Source organism: Globicephala melas, chromosome 17 (assembly GCF_963455315.2).
Source record: "Globicephala melas chromosome 17, mGloMel1.2, whole genome shotgun sequence".
Classification (NCBI taxonomy): Eukaryota; Metazoa; Chordata; class Mammalia; order Artiodactyla; family Delphinidae; genus Globicephala; species Globicephala melas.
This window is the reverse complement of record NC_083330.1, coordinates 60,353,827-60,373,832: the sequence shown is the minus strand read 5'-3', so window position 1 is coordinate 60,373,832 and position 20,006 is coordinate 60,353,827. Positions and strand designations below refer to the sequence as shown.

The following is a 20,006-nucleotide window of genomic DNA, read 5'->3' as shown; positions in this document are numbered from 1 at the left end:
GTGCTTTATTCCAGCACTGTGCCTGAGTAGTTCACACACACACACACACACACACACACACACACACACACTCTTCATGGTTGCCTCCATTTCAGAGATAAGAAAAGTGATATTTAGAAATATTAAATGTCCCAAGTTACACAGCTAGAAAGCAGCAGATTTGAAGCTCAAACTTAGGTCTTTCTGACTCCAAAGTCTACACATATATGTGTATGGTTTATACAATAACATTCTTAAAACCAGTCACTATTCTAGTATGAAAAATATTGCATATATCCATACAAACTTGTGATTTCACGTCTTGTATCCTGGCTGAAATACAACCAAAAATAAGTTAGAACGAGAGTATTTTTTTCATGGTAATTGCTAAAACAAGGCAGCTTTACTTACCTTGCAAATTAATTTGGGAAAAATTTTCATTGTAAAATCCCTTTTAGCTTGCTAATCCTCACCTCCTGAGGGAGTTGAAGAATAATCATAAACTATCTCATTTCATATGAATTCCTTCTTATCCCCTCCTCCCATTTATACCTCCCATTCCTACCACTGCTCTACTCTGCCTTTTATTCAAGGATCATTTTTAATGTCAATTTGTATCTTTTTTACCAGACCATGAGCACCAGTATTCATTTCGCTCCCTTCTCTGTTCCTAGAATAGTACTGTGCATAGGGTAGCTTCTCGATAGTTGTTGCAATGAAATGAATCATCTCAGATCTTGATCCCAAGAGAGCTGATACTTGCTTTAATTTATTTCATGAGCATTCTTTCACCTTGCTACAATGACAACCTACTGCTCCCATATCCAATGCTCACCTGTTTCCTAAACTCATAATTCCCTGTAAATTTTAGCATCAAATCACATGTACGGCAAGAACTAGTCAGGACATAGGGCACCTTGTCCACTTGCTATAACACGACCCAGCTCACAAGTTCCTGTCTAGTATTGCTTTACTATTTCCCTGAAGAGAGTTACACAGTTTAGGCTTCCTCTGAACACTAGTACAGAATTGCCCAACACTCATGAGCGTTTGCATTATGGAAATACTCTACCCTGTCTGTCTAAGATTATATATTGCTAACATGTGAGTCTATAAATCGTAGATGGTCTGAGTTTCCTCTTCAGTTAACTCTCTCTAGGTAGTACAAATCAGATTATCACATTACGTATTTGCATAATTTCCCCAAAGTGAATCAAAGAATTTCTCACAAATATGATCCCACTAACCATTCTCACAGCTCCAGAGAGAAGACATGAGGGAAAATAGATGTGTTTATGTATGGAGGAAACTTAGTCATGGAGCATTTCAGTAAAAAGTGGGTTTGGACCTAAATATTATCCTACACAAACCAGACTGGCTGAATTTTACAATATCAGGCCACTAGACGTATTTCTGGGGAAAACAGGACATGCTTTCATCCATTCTTCCACTCTTGAAAATACAGAGTCCCCATGTTATTTCACAGAGCAGCCTCAGGTTTCCTCAGAAACAACTCGCCACAAGGTCTCTGGTGAGCATTACCATGACACCTGTTTTGCTGGTATTGATCTTGGCTTGTTCTGGCCCTTTGAACCCCGCCCCCCCGATTCTAGATCAATCTGCACGATGGTCTACATCTTGAGACACGCAATAGAGAAGTGGTTAAAAGCACTGGACTTACTCTTGAATTTGAAACTTAATTCTACCACTTGAACAAGTTTCTTCGTGCTCCCATCTTGCTGTTTCTTCATCTGCACAATGACAGTCAGTAATAGTCCTCACAGGACTTTTGTGAGGTTGAAATCACAGAATGTACATAGAGCCCCTGGCACTGTGTCTAGAACGGTACTTGCTAAGGAATATTGACTATTTATCATTATCATTATTTTTGTCACGCACACTGCCCGGGCTAAACTGCTAATCCACTAACAGGTATAGCTTCAGGTAAACCCTCTTTGTGTCCTGATGAAGTACGTGTAACAAGTTTTGTGTCCCCGCCCCCCGCCCCTTCTCCCCAGCCACAACTTCCTTCCTCCCTGTTCAAGTCCAGAGGAAAGGACTTGAGCATCCAGATTTCCTCACAGGTCCCTTCGGTTGGCAATAATGCCTGAGGCCTCATAGTCTGTACCCCATTTAAGTACCAATTATAACAATCTCTTAGTACCTGTTTCTACCACCATTGATCCAGTGCCGTAATTTTCCAGCACAATGCCTCAGCATGGAACTGTTTAATCCAGGGATTTAAAGAAGATAGAGCCCTTTTAAAGAAGCAAAACACAGGTTTGGAGGAGATTCCAGCTACCATAGCCCATGAGCTTCCCTCGGGGCTGCTTTAAAAGAAACTATTTTTGCCCTGATGCTCACAGAGACACCTGGGATTATTCTAGCAATTAGCAATGATGACTTTTTATTTTTTTCTCTCTTTGCTCCTGCTAAAACTGCCTGCTTGTCCTTGGAGGCCATTGACAAGACGTAAGAAATACCTTCTGGGTCTTGACTATTTAATTTCCAAGTGTTTATTCAGTGTACTCCTGTAATTTTTGTGAACTGGATGGAACCATATAAAGCTTCTACAACATTTGCATTGTTAATTAAATTACTCAAAATAAATTCACCATTGTAATCTAATGTAAGGTGTGAATTTATCGTTCAAAGAGACAAGAGACAAAAAAGCTAAAACAAACAAGTGAACAAACACGTACAGTTTAACTGTAAGTGGACTAGAGTTTAACCAGGGCAGTGACGGTGATAATGATAATGATAAAAGAGTCAATATTCATTAGCAAATACCATGCTAGATATAGTGCAAGATCCTCTACATGCACTGTCTCATTTCATGCCTGTCTGAAATGCTCCTGCAGGCACGATTCAGAAAACAATATTATCCTCAGTCTCCAGGGAGCAGCATGGAGGTACCTTTCAGAGGACAACCCTCTGCACAGACTGTCCTCATTCTCAGAGTCCAAAAGTTAGCTTGTCCAAGGTCAAATTAAAAGGGGCAGGAGAATCTAAAAGTCATTGTCTAACCTCTTACGTTTCTAGCAAATAGAGCATCAAAAATGCCCTTAATGATTCAAGTTTTAACTCTATAATCCACCATGAAAAGAAAATACTGGATTCTCCTACATTTTCTAGCTCAAAGTCTGGCTTTACTAAAAGTCCAGTTGACCACAATTTAAGTGGGATTTACTCACCCTCATGTTTCTAGTTAAACATCTATGCAACATAAATAAAGATGAAAAAAATATATATATATGGAGCCATGGGTTAATTTAAAAGTGAAAAACCATGAGAGGAATAGCCATTTATTGAATAAAATGCTGGGCTATAACAGTGGTTCTCAACTGGGGGCAATTTTTCTCCCCAAGGGACATTTGGCAGTGTCTGGAGACAGTTTTGGTTGTCACAAATCAGGAGCAGGGGGCACTACTGGCATCTAGTGGGTAGAGAACAGCGATGCGGCTAAACACGCTTGCATAGGATGCACAGGACAAGCTCAAAGGATTACGCAGTCCATATTGTCAATACTGCTGATGTTGAGAAAGCCTAGCCTGGGAAAATATAAAATTCCTTGCTACAATTATATTCCTAATTCTCTAAAACTCCTCCAGAGAGAGGGTTACACAGCTCTCCTCTGCAGATAAAGTGAAAAATGTGGGGAGAAAATCAGTCATGTTTCAACATCATTCCTTCTGAACCAGTGTGAACCAACCAGTTGGGATAGTTAAAGGTTGGGAATAGACAGATCTTGAAGAGATAGGGGGAAAACTCAGGACTGGCTCTGAAGAAAAAAATCACTAGGGAGGTCCCCTTGGGCTGATCCCAAGTTCCTTTAATCCTGCTGCTTCCTCTTCCTGGCATCTCACATTCTCAGTATTCCCCACCAGATGCTCCCTGTACAGAGGCTGTCCAATACAGACCCTCTTGATGATCTTTCAGTCAAAGAAACTAATCCGTTATTGGACAGTACTTATCTAGAACGTGTCCTATGTTTAAAGAGGGCGAGAACAAAGATTGAGCATCTTCTTTGTACCAAGCCTGAAGCTAAGTGCTTTACATGCACTGTCACAACAGAACTGTAAAACAGGTATTCTCAGCCTTATCCTACAGATGAAGTATCTGAGGCCCAGTGTAATTAAATAACCAACCTAAGATCATACAGTTAACAACTGGTGAAGCTGAATTCAAACCCAGATCTTTCTGACCCTGAAGCCACAGCATTTTCACTTTACCACACTGCTTCCTACGTCATGTTTTGTTTTCTTCTATTAACTGGTGGTGCATGCAGCCAGAAGTCCCTGAAGGGCTCACCTTACTGGTAGCAATTGCAGACATATATCCATTTTGTCTTGACACATCTTCCAATGAGCAGGTCCATCATTGCCCATTAACCAAATCAAGCAGGCATGATGTTCAACCAGCTATTCAAAGTGCCACCACCAGGAGAACTTCGAAATATAACTCAGGCAGACAAGTGTTCCTAAGACCAAGTGCCAGTCAATACCATTTATGAATAAGTATTATAATTATAAGCTGAAGCCTGTCTTGTTTTAACATATTCAGCAGCATAACTGAAACATCAGTTCCCCGCCCATCTTGTTTGGCCCTGAATCAGGTCATTTTTATCTCCTTGGACTTCATAAATGCAATAAGTCATATCTCTATAAATTATTTCCATACAGGGCATCAGGAACGAGAGTAGCTTTGTGTGCTCAGAGAAATACCTATGAGGCATTAGGGGCCTCTAAAAATCCTCATCTTTATTCCATGGGTTCTTAATTCATGAAAGGGTTTTAAGAGATCCATGTTTGTAAAATTTCATAGGAGTATTTTTCATATAATTTATATAAGCTTTCTTCAAATCTTCAAAGGTAACTATGGTTCCTGAATTTAGAAATAATACTCTCCTACCCTACAGAGCTTGCATTATAATTTTTCCTCCTACTCCATTATCCTGAATTACAGTATAAAGGACTTAACTAACTCCTTAATACTAGCTTAGGGTACTGGGTACATGAGAACAGGAAGCATCCTTCGATCTATAATCCCCTATCACCACATGTTCAAAGGTTCTGGGGATCCCATGGTCTTCACCAAGAAACCATCTCATCCACTGGTGCTGGTCACTTATAGGTGATCTTTAAAATCAATAAAATCTTAGCCCAAAGAGTAACTTTTTAAGGGTGAAATTTTAGACACTGGGGAGATATTGAGACCTCAAATCATAGCACCTAAGACAATCATTCTGCTTTACTTTAAAGCCAGTCTTTTCCCCAAAATATGGAAAAAAATTTCTTCATATGGTACTTTAAGCAGAATATTAAAGAAGATTTTTTATAGTCTTAAGAGTTGTTGAAAAGTAGGATTTTAATCTTGTTAATACGTAGAAGAATTCCTTGAATTTTCTATCTCGAGCTTATTTCTCAACAGATTCATGGCTGGCATTTGAATTATTCACCACTATTCACACTCAGCAATTCTCCCCAGTGTGGTACGATCATCTCGGAAAGGCAAGGAGAAAATTATGAGGCAAGGAGAAAAATCCGTAATATCAGGTAACTGAAATGATTTTGTAAGTAGTATGACATGGTTTTCTATAATGTCACATTAACTATGAGCGTAACAGAGGACTGGGAATAAATCGAGCTCACAGCATGAAGTAGATCCCTTTTCAGCATATGCGATAGAAATCATGCAATATCTATCATGTTACATACACCAGGATGCCTATTGCTATCAGAAATGTGAGGCTGGGAATCTCTCAATTTCAAAAATCTCAGGAAAACAAGACAGGAAGTGTGGTAGATGGTATAGATTGGAGCAATGGCCCCTGTTCTAGACCTCTTCCTCCATCCATACCCTTTTTACCATGTGATTCTCTAATTCTTCCCATAAATGAAGTAGAATAAATCTCCTTGCCCTCTGACTTCATGCTTGGCCATGTGGCTTGCTTTGGTCAACAGAACAAAGCAGTGGTGACAGTAGTGTTCAGTTCTGATATGAGACGATAAAAAATCTTGTACGGTTCTGCTTGCTCCCTTGACCTCAGCGTCTCTGTGAGAAGAGCATGCCCAGCCTGCTGGTCCCAGGAGGAAGATGAGAGACCCGTGGACCAGAGCCACAGCAGGTCGCTGCCCTTATCAAGCTCTTTCTAGCTGAGCCAAGCCCCCACCTCTGCAGACATGATGTGAGAAACAAATGTTTGCTGTTGAATGCTAGGGATGTTTTGTGCCATTATGCTGTGTTACTGTGGCCACAGTTGACTGATACAGGTGGGTATCTGTTTTGTGTTCCAAGATGACTTTAAATGCAAAGTTAACGAAGTTAACAAATAATGATGACTGGGTTTCACCTTGAAATGCACCAAAAATAGAAAAACTAGAAACGAGGGAACCAGGAAAAAAAAAGAGTAAAAAAAAATAAATAAATGGCTCGTTCAATTGGCTTTCATTTCAAGGATGATAACAGAAGAATCCAGTTCTCTCAGTGAAACTCAGGGACTACGGCTTGACACTTTTAATTAAAAAGACATTAAAAAATTAACACAGAACCCTTCCCACTTTTCTCCAAGGCAGCTCAGGAAAGATTGTTGCTTTGCTATCAGAATGCATAATATCTATGTCCATCCAGGCCTATTTGCTTCGCCTTCTACAGGAAAGACTGTGAACGTCAGTGCCTCCAGTGAGAAACTGTCCCGGCGAGGCTTCGTTTCCTCAGCACCGATAACGTAAAAGCAATCTGGCAGAATAAATTAGCGGATGAATCCAAAGCACACATTTTTGATCTTCTGCCATATTCCTGATGGAACTCAAAACAGTCCAAATCTTTTTCACTACCAAGAATGGAAAGAGGCTTATCTGAAAGGGCACAATCTTGTTTTATCCTCTCAAGAAACACCTTGTGAGATGCCGTGTGTGTGTGTGTATGTGTGTTGCGCGCTTCTAGGGCAGTGCTTCTAAACACTAGTCTACGTACAAATCACCATGAGATGATGTTAAAAGTAGATTCTGATGTACTAGGGAGGGAGTGGGTTCCAGAGTCTGAATTTCTAAAACGCTCCTGTGTGGGCTGATTCTGCTGGTCCAGATACCTCTAGAGGATTATTCTTTACCTATGAGCCATCTCTGTATAAGGAAGTTATCCTGAACTTCAGGACTGATTTTCAGTTCTAGGAGAGAGTACAATGCAGTAGAAGGAATAGAGTTTAGAGTCAACCTAGTTGGTTAAGTAGAAGGATTTAAATCTTGCCTATCTAATCCTTGCAGTATGTTTTTAGGCACTCTATTACATATCAGCCTCCACTTCTTTGCCGATAAAATGGAAATAACCATCATGGGAAAGGAGTCGACCTATAGAAAATCTCGCTAAGCAGTCATCAGTCAATAATGGGAGGTCCCATCTTTTAATACAGTAAAATTTCAGATAATCATAATCTCACTTTCCTTAATGTACTGGTCTAGGCTGTATGTTTGGAGAAATGTTTACCCTTGTTCTGTTTCATGTTTGTTTGTTTATTTTGTGATAAAATGCTTTAATCATAAAGAGACATGGAAAGAAGACTTTTGGAGATGTCTGATACGTATAAGTCCTAGTCATTCAATAAAATTTAATTGAAGGGCACAGCACAAAAACTGTGATTAGCGCTTTGAAGTAGAGAAAGACAAGATTTCACACCCTCAAGGGAGCTAAATTCTAGAAAGAATCAGATTGCATTTTGTATGGCATTATCTCCTCTTGAATCTGTTGAAGACTTCCAGTATTCTGGGACTGAATATGTGTCTTTCATTATTAACCTTCTTGTGCTTTTAAGAGGTATTGGGCTTTGTAGAATCAAAAGAGTTTTTTTTCCATAGAAGTGGATTTTAGAAGCTATCTTGACCAGCTACTCTGTTGTATAGAAAAAGTTAAGAAATCTTCACGCCTTTCAAACTGGATTCTTCCATATCAAGCATTCCTAAATATGCCTCTGGTAAAATGTCTCTTGAAACTATTAGGACAAAATAAAGGCAAATGATATCATTAAACAATTCTTGGTGTATATTTTTGAATGGAAGGAAATTGTTGAACGGATGGATTCTTGTAAATAACTTCTTAGTTCTTGAACCTTAGGCAAATCATCTACTGTCAGTAAATCTCACAACCCTCATCTGTAAAATGGAAACTATCTACTTTATATAAATAGGAGGAACATAATAATTTCTTAATAAATAATGGAAGTTACTTGTTATTCCCTGATCACTTTACCTTACTCTTTTCTGGTAAGATACCAGGTATGTCAAGCCAATAAAAGTTAGAAAAATTGGTTCAAAAGGTTTTTACCTTGTAGTCTCTTATGTAAAAGACAAACATGAACATGGAGCTTTACTGTACATGGAAATTTTTATTAAATTCAATCATGACTCTTCAGCTTGTGAGCACACTCTCTTTGTGGACCCCTACTTACTTTCTCACATAGATCTTATACCCCAGATAAGATACATATCTACCTTGTTGTTATGAAGAATCTTCTCCCCTGGAATCGGAAAGCCCCGCCCTACATACTGAGCCCAGCCCACACCATGTACGGTCACTTGTGCCAGCAGCTGCCAGAACTGCCCAACAGAGTCCTTAAATAATAATAGCAAAGCCTACAGCTATGGAAAATCACATAGTTGGAAGGCTTCTCAGGAAATGAATTGCAGAGATATGAAATCTAGACTCAGGGGTGGGATATTTTTTTCAGCTATGAATGCCAACCCTAGGCTTCTCTAAGTTTGTAACTCAATTATAAACACTCCTATTATATATCTACAGAATTGTAACTGGATTAAACCAAAGGGTAGCCAAGCCATTCATTACCTTTTAATATTGGTGTGTAAAAGTCATTGAGAATGTGGGAATTCGAGAATTTTTGCAAAAGTTGCTTTCCTTAGTAAACAGGTTTTAGATTCCCAGTCTAACCAACTGCCTCCATTTATTGAGCACCTACTGTGTTCTAAATACGTATTTATCTTATTTGACCATCACAATAACTTTATGAAGTACATACAGTTTTATCATCCCAATTTACAGATGAGAAAACTGAGACCCAGAGCGGTTGAATATAATTTTGTCCAGTCAGAGAACTACGAAGTGGTAGAGCTGAGATTTATACAGTCTCTCTGACTTCGGGGCCAGTACTAGCTCCAACATAGAAAATGGTTTTTATAATATCACACCGATGTATTAAGAAAGGGCCCTTTTTTTCTGGAAAGTGAACTTTACTTTAGAATTGATGATATAGGGAAAATTAAATAAAAAGCAATCTGCAGGCCACCTCTAGCTTTTCCCTCCAAATTTTTATGAAAGTTGCTCATGAAATATTTGGCTGGTTTGTGTTTACCGTACTATCCATACACCCCCTATCCAATATTTAGGAGAGATCATGAGCTAATAAGCAGTAGAATATCAAGATGGTTGAAATCAAGGAAGGGGGTTGAGGAAAGGAAATCTCAGAGAAGCCTCAGAAGGTAGGGGACAATTGAGGAGTAGAAGGCTCAGGTGGGTCTAGAAGTTCATGAAAAAAAATTCTACGGACGTCCCTCGTGGTCCAGTGGTTAATACTCCTTGCTTCCAATGCAAGGGGCACAGGTTCGATCCCTGGTCGGAGAACTAAGATCCCACATGCCGCATGGTGCAGCCAAAAAACAAACAAAAAACCCCAAAAAGATCTACATGAAGAAAAGTTTGTCTTATTAGCAATAAAATAAGAAATCCCAAACAAGGAAGCTCTACCTTAAAGAGATCTACTTTGCTGGGAAAAGAGGTCCTTAATATCTCTTCGGGGCAGGATTGGAAAGGGAATGCATAGAGGTGGTAGCCCGAGGAAGGAGAGATGCTGCCCAAGAGATAAGGAGGAAGATGAGAGAAAAACAAGAACCGAGGGTGGGAGCTGGAAGAGAGGAAGAACGCTGGATGGGGAATGTACAGGGTGATATGCAGCATGCTTTCTGAGGGGATCACAGCCCATGACCTCAAGGATTTTCAACAGAGACTGATAAAGGTATTGGAACTAATGAAGAGGTGGAATCCTTGTCATGACTGATGATAACTGAACAAGAGAACCTACAACTTTGGGTCACATCTAGAAAATAAGTTAGCTATTCTTCAGCACCACAAGAGAAAACGACTCAGACTGCACCAAGGGGTGGGGCAAATTAGACCTTTGATTCCTCTGAAATTGCCAGCATTTAAACCTTGCACATGGCCCATGCCTTATTTGTCTTGATAACATGGCCCTGTCCTCATCCAATAGCTCCTATTAGATGATTAAAAATAAGTACACCGGGGCTTTCCTGGTGGCGCAGTGGTTGAGAGTCCGCCTGCCGATGCAGGGGACACGGGTTCGTGCCCCGGTCCAGGAAGATCCCACATGCTGCGGAGCGGCTGGGCCCGTGAGCCATGGCCGCTGAGCCTGCAAGTCCGGAGCCTGTGCTCCGCAACGGGAGAGGCCACAACAGTGAGAGGCCCGCGTACCGCAAAAAACAAAAAAAAAAGTACACGGTGGCAAGATTCACTTTAGAATCATCTTTGTATACCCTTTGATGTCTAGCAGAGAAAGTGCTCAATACATATTTATGGTAATGAATAATTAATGAATGAATATTCACACATATTTGGAATCTAAGTATGTCCTTGGACAATTTATGTAAACTTTCTGAGTCTTAGTTTCTCCAAGTATGAAATTGAGATAGTAGTGCCCGCTTCACAGGGCTCATGTAAAGATTTAAAGGAATAATTTTTCCATTTTGCATGCATGCATGTATGAAACGCACTACAGCATTTGGCCCAGTATTTGGAATGTGGAAAGTGCACAGATCACAGGTGTTAGCTGGTATATTTAAGTTATAAATGCTTTTTAAAGACCTGTTGACTTTGATCCGAAGCCCAATTCCATAGACTAGAAATTCAGGGCTCTCACAGTATTCCGGCCAATCCCCAAGTTTGGCGCTTATCTCTCTCTGTTTCCTTCCTATACCCAAGCTTGATATTATTCAGAATTAATGTGAATGTAAAATAGGGTTCCTTCACAACTTCTCTAATTACCTGTTCCCATCTTCACACACATACAGCAGCATTTATGCACTTTTGAGAAAATTCAGTATCTGAGGGTTATGGGCAGTGTCACCTTGCACATCATGCAGCACCCCTATCATCGTACGAGCCTTATCACCCTCTTCCCTCTTCCTCTACCCTCCCTCTGAGGAGTGGCAAGAAAATCTGTTCCCTTAAGTGGTACAGGGCAGGAAAGCTCATACTTATGCCCATGGAGTCCAGCCTCCCACTCTAAGTGCTTTTCCCCACAAATATAGTTGTTTTTCCCTATGGAATTCTGGTGAATAAAACATCCTACATTCTGATATGTTATTACTAATATAATAAGGAACTCCCCGATGGTGAGTTTCACTAAGCCTGTAATAAGTTTACCAGGGCAGCTACTGAGTCTTTTCCTTCCCTAGGGTTCTTCACAAGGAGATGTAGATTAATGTGTATGTGCAGAGGGAGCTTGAGGTGCTCTATTTTTCAACTGGCCTAATAATATAAGATCTTGCATTTACAATAGTGGTGTTGCATAAATGATCTCAGGTAGTTGGATTCACCAAAGCTCAGAAAGCTTCAGATACCTAATTAGCAGCAGGACAAAGAAGAAACTGAGTCTCCTGACCGCAGTCCTATGTTCTTTCCACTACAAACTACATTACAGCCAGTGCCCTAGCTCAAAGGAGTAAGCCTCTGTAGACCTCTGATTAGAGACCAGGAAGTGCCCTCCTTCCTGATCAAGGCTGACCTCAAAGTTCTAACTCATTTATTTCTATTTTAGTTCTTCCAAAAAAAAAGAAAGAGAGAGAGAGAGAGAGAGAGGGAGAGAAAGAGAGAGAGAGAGAGGGAGATGCTTTTCTTTTTAAATGATGCAGTGTTTGGAAACATCCCCAAGAAGGTTCTTTCCTTTTTTTAAAAATAAATCTCAGGGTTTGGTTTTGTTTGTTTGTTTGTTTGTTTTTGGTGAGGTTACTCTTCAAAAGGACCCAATGCACTTGGGTTGTGCAGCCATCTGCCACTACATGCTCAACTATTGTGGTTAAAAAAAATCTGGCCACCCTGCCTTTGATATAGAAGAACCACATAGGGTTGAGTCATACGCTGTGGAGAGAACACAGCTAATTATGGGATGTGCTGGGCCCAGAGAAGATGTTAACTGCTACATAATTACAACTGCAATCCAAGGGGACAGAGTCATGGAAATCCAGTTAATATAAAGAAGTCAACATAAAAATACTAAATTCTAAGCCACAAACTGCTGAAATATAATTCCATTCTTGAACATTTATTCCCAGGATCCTCCAAACTTAAGATCTGGTTTGTCACCAAGGATGTCCATAATCCTGCAGCACTTTTTCACCATTAAATGAAATATTGTTTAACAATGCTGTGTTTTGATGACTGGAATGAAGATGAAAGAATGGCACCAGTTGCAGAGGCACAAGACCTTGGTTCTAGCCACAACTTGCCGATTATAAGAGGCAAGAGACCCTGTTCAAGTCACTTCCTATGGGGAGGCGGAAAGGATGGAGGCAGGTTAGTTACGAGAGTATCTGAAGTTTTCCCTGATGACAAACAGAAATAGTCCATTTCAAAAGAGTTATTGATCATCAAGTTCACATCAGGCAAGTATTTGGAATTCAAAGATGAATAAAACGTAGTCTAATAGCCCATTTCGCGAGGTTATTACACTTTCTCCGAGTGTCCCATAATTTAGAAAGCTCATGACAGTAACAGAAACTTTACCCTTTGGGCATTTCAATTTTTTTTTCTTAAATTTCAACTCAAATTCCATGAAGCAAAATAACTTCTCATGAGCAGTGTATTAAGAAGTTGAATGGTGGAAAAGTAGAAATAAAGCTTTCACGGGCAAGTATTTCATGGTCGCATTCGATGACGCCTAGACTATGTTCTGCAACATTCTACTTGCAGGACATGAGGCTACAGGCTGAAACCAGACAAGAAAGCAAAGGCATTTAAAAGAACCCTAGCACAGTAGCTGGTGTGTTATATAGGCATATGTGTGTGCATGTGTATGTGCACATGTGTGGAGTTCCATCCCTCGGGGGTAGAACGGTGTGACATATATGAATCAGAATCATATAAAGAACCCAAGTCACACCATAAAGTTCTCATTCAGTAGCTCTGTGGTGATACTCTTGACTTTGTTTTTAAAATAACAACTTTGTTGTGATATAATTTATATACCATATAATTCACTCTTTTAAAGTGTACAATTCAATGATTGTTAGTCGATTCAAAAAACTGTGCGACCATCACCACTATCTAGTTTCAGAACAATCTCATCACTCCAAAAAGTAATCTTGCTACCTCAGGACCATCAGTAGTCACACCCAATTCCTCCTTCCCCCATCCCCTGCCAACCATGTCCTTATGTCTCAAAGGATAACTAGAAAGAAGAAAATGAGTTTCTTGTCAGGCCTACTAATCACTTAATTCCTGATGCTCCAGAAAAATGGCAAACAACTAAAGACTATGAATTCCCACTTACATGCATTAGGAGATGTGCTGGGTTCAGGAAAATGCAAAATTAAGTAGGTAAACAGTAAAATTATGATACCATGTGGGATTCCAGTTTATTTTCTCAGACCAATTCCAGAGAGCTTTCAGCAAGTTCCCTACGAGAATTTTTCTTTGAAAGACTTATGTGCTGTCCAACTAATATAGGAGGTAACTCAACAGGTACATGCTCTCCAAGGATTCTTGGAAAAACACCTTGGGCTGACCTTTTAACATGGACTCAGCATCTGCCTGGAGTCTGCTGGAGACATGTGAGAGACACTAAAGCTTTGACAAGGAATTCAAAGATCCACTGCTTCCCAGAGCTGCTGCGGAGGGCCAAACTTCTGCAGGCTGTCACCACTGCTATCAGTTGGAAGTCATAGTAGCTGCCACTCTTACAGTGAGAGCCTGTTGATGGGAGACCCTCCTGGAAATAGCAGAAGCATTTTCAAGCTGGTGGCACTATATTGTACAATGTGAGACGGTTGATGCATCAGTCAGAATTGAACTCAACGTCATGTATCAAAAATCCAGCTATAGGGTTTCCCTGGTGGCGCAGTGGTTGAGAGTCCGCCTGCCGATGCAGGGGACACGGGATCGTGCCCCGGTCCGGGAAGATCCCACATGCCGCGGAGCGGCTGGGCCCGTGAGCCATGGCTGCTGAGCCTGCGCGTCCAGAGCCTGTGCTCCGCAACGGGAGAGGCCACAACAGTGAGAGGCCCGTGTACCGCAAAAAAAAAAAAAAAAAAAAAAAAAAAAAATCCAGTTAGAGCATATTAACCAGTAAGAGTTTATTTTTCTCATGTTAACAAGGTCCAGAGGAGGGAAGTTCAGGGCTGTCACAGCTGCTCATGAAAGTCCTCAAACACCAAAACTCATTCCAGCTTTCTTAGCTGCATGTAGCTGTTGCCCTTTATGTTTCCCTCATCTTTCTGACTACAGCTCAGATGAAGGTAGAACAAGCATCTTACAACCTAAGAATGATAGTGTCACAGTTTGAGACAAAAAAAAAACAAAAAAAAAAACCCACCCAAAACCAAAAACAACTCCTCAAAAACAAAAACAAAAACGACAGCTCCTCCAAAAGCTCTATCCAATAGACCTCTACTCACATTTCCTTAGCCAAAACCAGGTCATATGGGGAGGACAGGTTTGGCTACAAGGAATTCCTTCGAGGAAAATAGAGAGTGTTGCTTCTCTACTACAAAGTGGGTTGCATTAACTGGGAGCAGAGAGAAGGAATATGCAGGAGAGTAGCAGTGTCTCAGTGCCTGCCACCATGAGTGTTTTGTTTTTTGGTTTTTTTTAACATCCTCATAGCTACATCTAAGCACAAAACCTGATCCAAAGATCATGGGCCTTTTATTTAGGTACAAGAAGTTACTGACTAGTGCTAATTCCAGTTCAGAGCTTCTAGTTATTTTCTATGTTACTCTAGGAGACTGCAACTCAGAAAAAAAAAAATATATGTTTGACACTGTAAGTTTTTAAGATGAGGGTCCTGCCTCAGAAATGTATGAAGCCCCAGTAAGTATAATGCTTTGCATAAAGAGGTCTGCATTTCTTCTGAAGTATGAATGGGATGGTTTTGAAAAATGAAGTTAGTCTTACCCCCAAAGCCTGGCAAACTAATCTAAAATGTATAGCACCTCCCAAGTAACCATGCAAAGCTAGCATCAGGTTGCCTAAGCGAAGGCTGCAGTATAAACAAGAAGCTCAAATCAAATGTCTTCTTCAAAGTGTCTAAACAGTGAAGGAAAATAGAGAATACTGAAGGACTTTCGCACAAAACTGTGATGCTCTCACCCACAGACAGTGGGCTGCAGAGGGACATCTAGCTTATGAATGTGAAGAGAGGATCCTGCAGCATGTTCCTCGGGTCCAGGGAGAAGGAAGTTACTCTCTGTCGTTGGCATAATTGTGTCCCCTGAAATTTATATGTTGAAGTCCTAACCCCCATATCTCGGAATGTGACTTTATTTTGAAATAGGGTCATTGCAGATGTAATTAGTTAAGATGAGGCAATACTGGAGGAGGGTGGGGCCCTAATCCAATATAATTGCTGTCCTTATAAAAAGGGGAAATTTGGACGCAGACAGGCACACAGGGACAGAGGCATGTGATGATGAAGGTAGAGACTGGGGTGATGCTTACACAAGCCAAGGAACCCCAAAGAATGTCAGCAAAACACCACAAGCTAGGAGAGAGGCATGAAACTGAATGTCTGTCACAGTTCCCCGAAGGAAGCAACTTTGCTGAGTCCTTGATCTTGGCCTTCTATCCTTCAGAACTGTAAGACAATACATTTCTATTCTTTAAGACACCCAGTTTGTTGCACTTTGCTACCACAGTCCTAGCAAACTAACAGAAAGATGATGATGCTTGGCTTTAGACTTTTTCACCAAGAAAACAGATCTGAAGGCTACAGACCTAAGCAAATAGTTATTTTCCACAGTGTCAACTATGCACTTTACCCATTCTGATTGTTGGGCAAACTTACTAAGTTAATCTACAAAAGAAATACAGAAAGGTTGTGGCCTTGAATTCTGAAAAGTCTCTCTAGTTTGTGTTTATGCATTTCCATATGGAAATTGTTTTATGGGATATTGGGGGAAGCCATAGTTGGAATCAGAAGCTAAAGTCTGATTCTCTGCTATGCTGATTAATTCGTTGAAGGACTTTGGCAAATGACTTATACTCTCAAATTCAGTTTTGATTAACTTTAAAATGCGGACAATATCTAGCCCAAAGGAATGTTCTGAAGATTAAACGATACGATGTAATACACACAGTTCTGTGGCTGGCACTTAGTAATCTTTCAAGAAGTTGTAATAATGCTAATACTTCTGAATTGGATCTACAGATAGTGTTGTAGCAGAAGAAGACATGATTTCTGAACCACAGTCAACTCTCAATAATCTATGATTATAATAAAAGGTTATTATAGGAAGTAAGACCGTTAATAGATATCTAAAAATTGTGGTTTCCAAAATGAAACTTTTTATTGTTTTTCATTATAGAACTTATATATGCTCATTGTAAAATTTTAAAATGATATAAATATGTATAAGGTAGAATTATAATTTTATACTTCCCAACTCCAAGATGAGTGCTTGTTTTTCATATTTCTTTAAATATGTCTGTGGTGTTTAATAGAAATTATTACAAATTATTTTAAATAAAAATGGATCATATCCTATATGCTTCCAACAGATTGATTCACCTCTGTTCAATAATATAGCTTCAACCTTTCATGCCATTACATACAACAAACCATCTCTCATTGTTTCAAAATGCTGTATAATAACTATGTTACATGGAGATACAAAAATTTATTTACTCAAGCTGTTTCAACATTCAGATTTGCTTGCAATTTATAAAATTCACAACACTATAATAAGTAAAAACTACACTTTGGAGGTTGGATCTATTTTCTCCAATCTTTTAGAAAGAAAATAAGGCATTGTTGGAAAGAAGAAAAGGAAAAGTGAAAAGTTTATTAATTTATCTAATAATTTTGGTGTATATAATGTCAAATAATGTATTTGTAGGTTGTCTTGTTGAATTTTACTAATAATTTTCCTGAATGAGAATTAACTGAATTGGGTGGCACTCTTGGAGTCATGTGTGCACAGCCTTAGATAAAAGCTATACAATCCAATAAAACTGGTCCTCATTGAAAATATGATGAATCTAATCTAAATAATCTAGTCCCAGGTTTTCATAATTTTTCCAACATTTTGACATCCTGCAGGAATCCCACTGTGAATCATCTTTAGAGCCAGATGGCAAAGTTTCTCAAATGATATGTCCAGAACTCACCCAGGCAGACATCCTAGGATCTTGGCTTCATTTTGCAGATGAAATGAGGCAGGGTTTAGCCTTAACATTCATTAAGGGAGAGAAGAGAAATATTTTTCTTCAGTGTTAACTTTGGGAGTGTTGAGCAATGCAAACATTTTAGAGGCACCAGTTCTTGATAACATGCTGGCAGACATCCTGTGCAAGGAGACACCCTTGCTTGGAAAAATGACTCTCTTTTCTCTAGCGGGTCTACATATACTATGTGGTTTCAACCAAAACTCCACTGAGATTTTTCAACAGGATATTTACTAGTTGTTCCCAAAGCTAACAAAAAGAGTACCTTCCAAGAATAGCCAAAAAATTCTGTATCAAAAGAAGCGAAACTCAATTACCAAGTCAAAATATAAAGTGACAATTATTAAAACATTGGGGTGACTGTCCGGAATAGACAAATAAATTGGAACAGAATATAAAAGTCTGGAAATGAACATATATAACAATGTATTATGTGATAAAGGGGATGCTTCCACTTAGAGGTAAAATTATGTGCTACTTAAATGGCAGTTGGAAAAAGCAGATATCTCTTTGAAAAAAAATAAGCTATATATTTCATTAAATACACAAATGAAAGCCTTAAATGCATAAAAGAAGCTTCAAAAAGCATTAGAAGGAAACAGATGCTAATAAGACTGTTAATAAATTATGGCTTGAATTATGAACATAAAGCACTAGAAAAAACTATAGGAGATATATCTATCTATATAGAGAGATATGAAAGTCTTTCTAAGTAGCACACAAAAGTCAAAGACTACATATAGAAACACTGGTAGATTTTACTAAATCTTTCAAATCAGATACTTTGAAAGACATCATAAAGATCTTCAAAAAACAAGGAACAGCGGGGGAAAATATTTACGAAAAATATCAATACTCATAATATTAATAGCTCTTATAAGCCTAAGAATAACGCACTGAAACCACTAGGAAAACGCACAAAGGATTTGAACAGACAGTTCAAAACAAGAAGAGAGCAAATCACCAATATATATTAAAAGATATTCAACCTCGTGGTTACCGAGGAACTAGAAATAATTAAAACAACACTAAGATGACATTTTTCACCCATTGGATGTACAAATATTGAAAAATAATAACTGGTGATGACAAAAGTGCAGGAAAATGGACACTTTCATGCACTCGGTGCAAGGGCACAAACAGAGCCTTTTTGCAATGTAACTACATAATGTTCATCACATTCAAATGCATTTATAATTTGGCCCAGTGGTCTCCCCTTTCAGTTTCTCTCCCACAGGCCTACTCACTAATGCTTAAAGATATTTGTGCAAGGGTGTTATTGCACTGTTATTTTCATAATTACCTGTGAAGCACATGCCAACTACATAAAACACATAAAATGATTGACAGGATGACTAGAGTGCTCAAAGGGACGAAAATACCCAGGAGAAACCTGGCTTGAGTAAACACTGTACAACGCAATTCACTAAAAATGGCTGGAGGAGATACAGCATAGAAAGACATCACAGTTTTTCAGACTCTCACTCATTTCAAAGAAAGACCTAAACCTCGTATACAAAACACTAGAGTCAGGCTTCTGTTTTGTACCCTAAATTGTGCTTCTTTTCCACATGAAATCAAGGCACTCCTTAAGAAAACCTAATAAGAGGTTTTACATCAGTGCTTTCTAGTTCTGATGTCAAAAGTTAAAATGAATAATGACTATCTTCAACTGAAAACACACTCTTTCAGGGCAGTAAACAAAGTCACATATTTACTAAAGCTAGAGGTAAAGCTATCATCAAGGAAACATTGTTCCTTTGGCCACGGTCAGAATTATATCCTCACCAATAAATGTCTATAATATTCTTTTCTCTGCTTTTTGTTAAAGGTTCATGCAGTTCTAACTTCTACAGCCATGTTTATCCACCTAATTACATGGTGCAACCTGCATTTGGAAGGCTAGTTCAATTTCATTATAGTTTCCCACAGACAAAACAAAACTATCTATTTAAACTCATCCATGGAATGAAAAATAACTACCGTTTTCCTATTCAATTGATACCAATATTGGATTTGAGCACTAAAATGATGAAAGATGCCTATCTGTCTGAGCAGAGAGCAAGAAATTTTAGGGTCAGAGAAAATCACCACAGCCTTTCTTCAAAATGGGTTCATCAGTAGGCTGCAAAACTCAGTTTTTGGATCACCAGGAAGACACCATTCCAAGTCCTTTTAACCACACACTCCCAGCTCCCAACCACTACTGATGCTGAAGTCTGTATATCTGGCTTCTCCTATCCCCCCAAAACCAAAGGACCATGTCTATCCCAGGATGGTGCATGCTTCACTTTCTAACAGTTAGCACTCCCAGACGCCTCTGGAGCCCTGGCATAGTATGCGTGTATGCTCTTAGAGCTACTTGCAAATAGAGGCTCCACTTACCTGTGTTATGAAGTACTGGATATCCAGGAACGTAATGATTAAGGCTTAGGACATAAAGTTGGACTGCTGAAGGAAATCCCAGCTCTGCCATGTACCTTGTATGTCCTTGAGCACATTATTGAATCTCCCTCATCATCAGTTTCTTTACCTGTAAAATGGGAATAATAAAAGCACTTATTGGG

At 39.3% G+C, this 20,006-nt stretch overlaps 1 protein-coding gene across 10 annotated transcripts in view; it reads right to left on the bottom strand.

The window, feature by feature from the left end:
• Positions 1–20,006, bottom strand: part of COLEC10 (collectin subfamily member 10) — a 449,524-nt gene that overhangs the window by 272,073 nt on the left and 157,445 nt on the right. For 9 of the 10 annotated variants that reach the window (XM_060287701.2, XM_060287702.1, XM_030875661.2 and 6 more), the window contains one exon: positions 19,825–19,972. The gene's annotated coding sequence lies outside the window, so the exon portion shown is untranslated. Of the gene's footprint in view, positions 1–17,382; positions 17,443–19,824; positions 19,973–20,006 lie in introns of all 10 variants that reach the window. The other variant, XM_060287704.1, reaches the window with a different exon arrangement.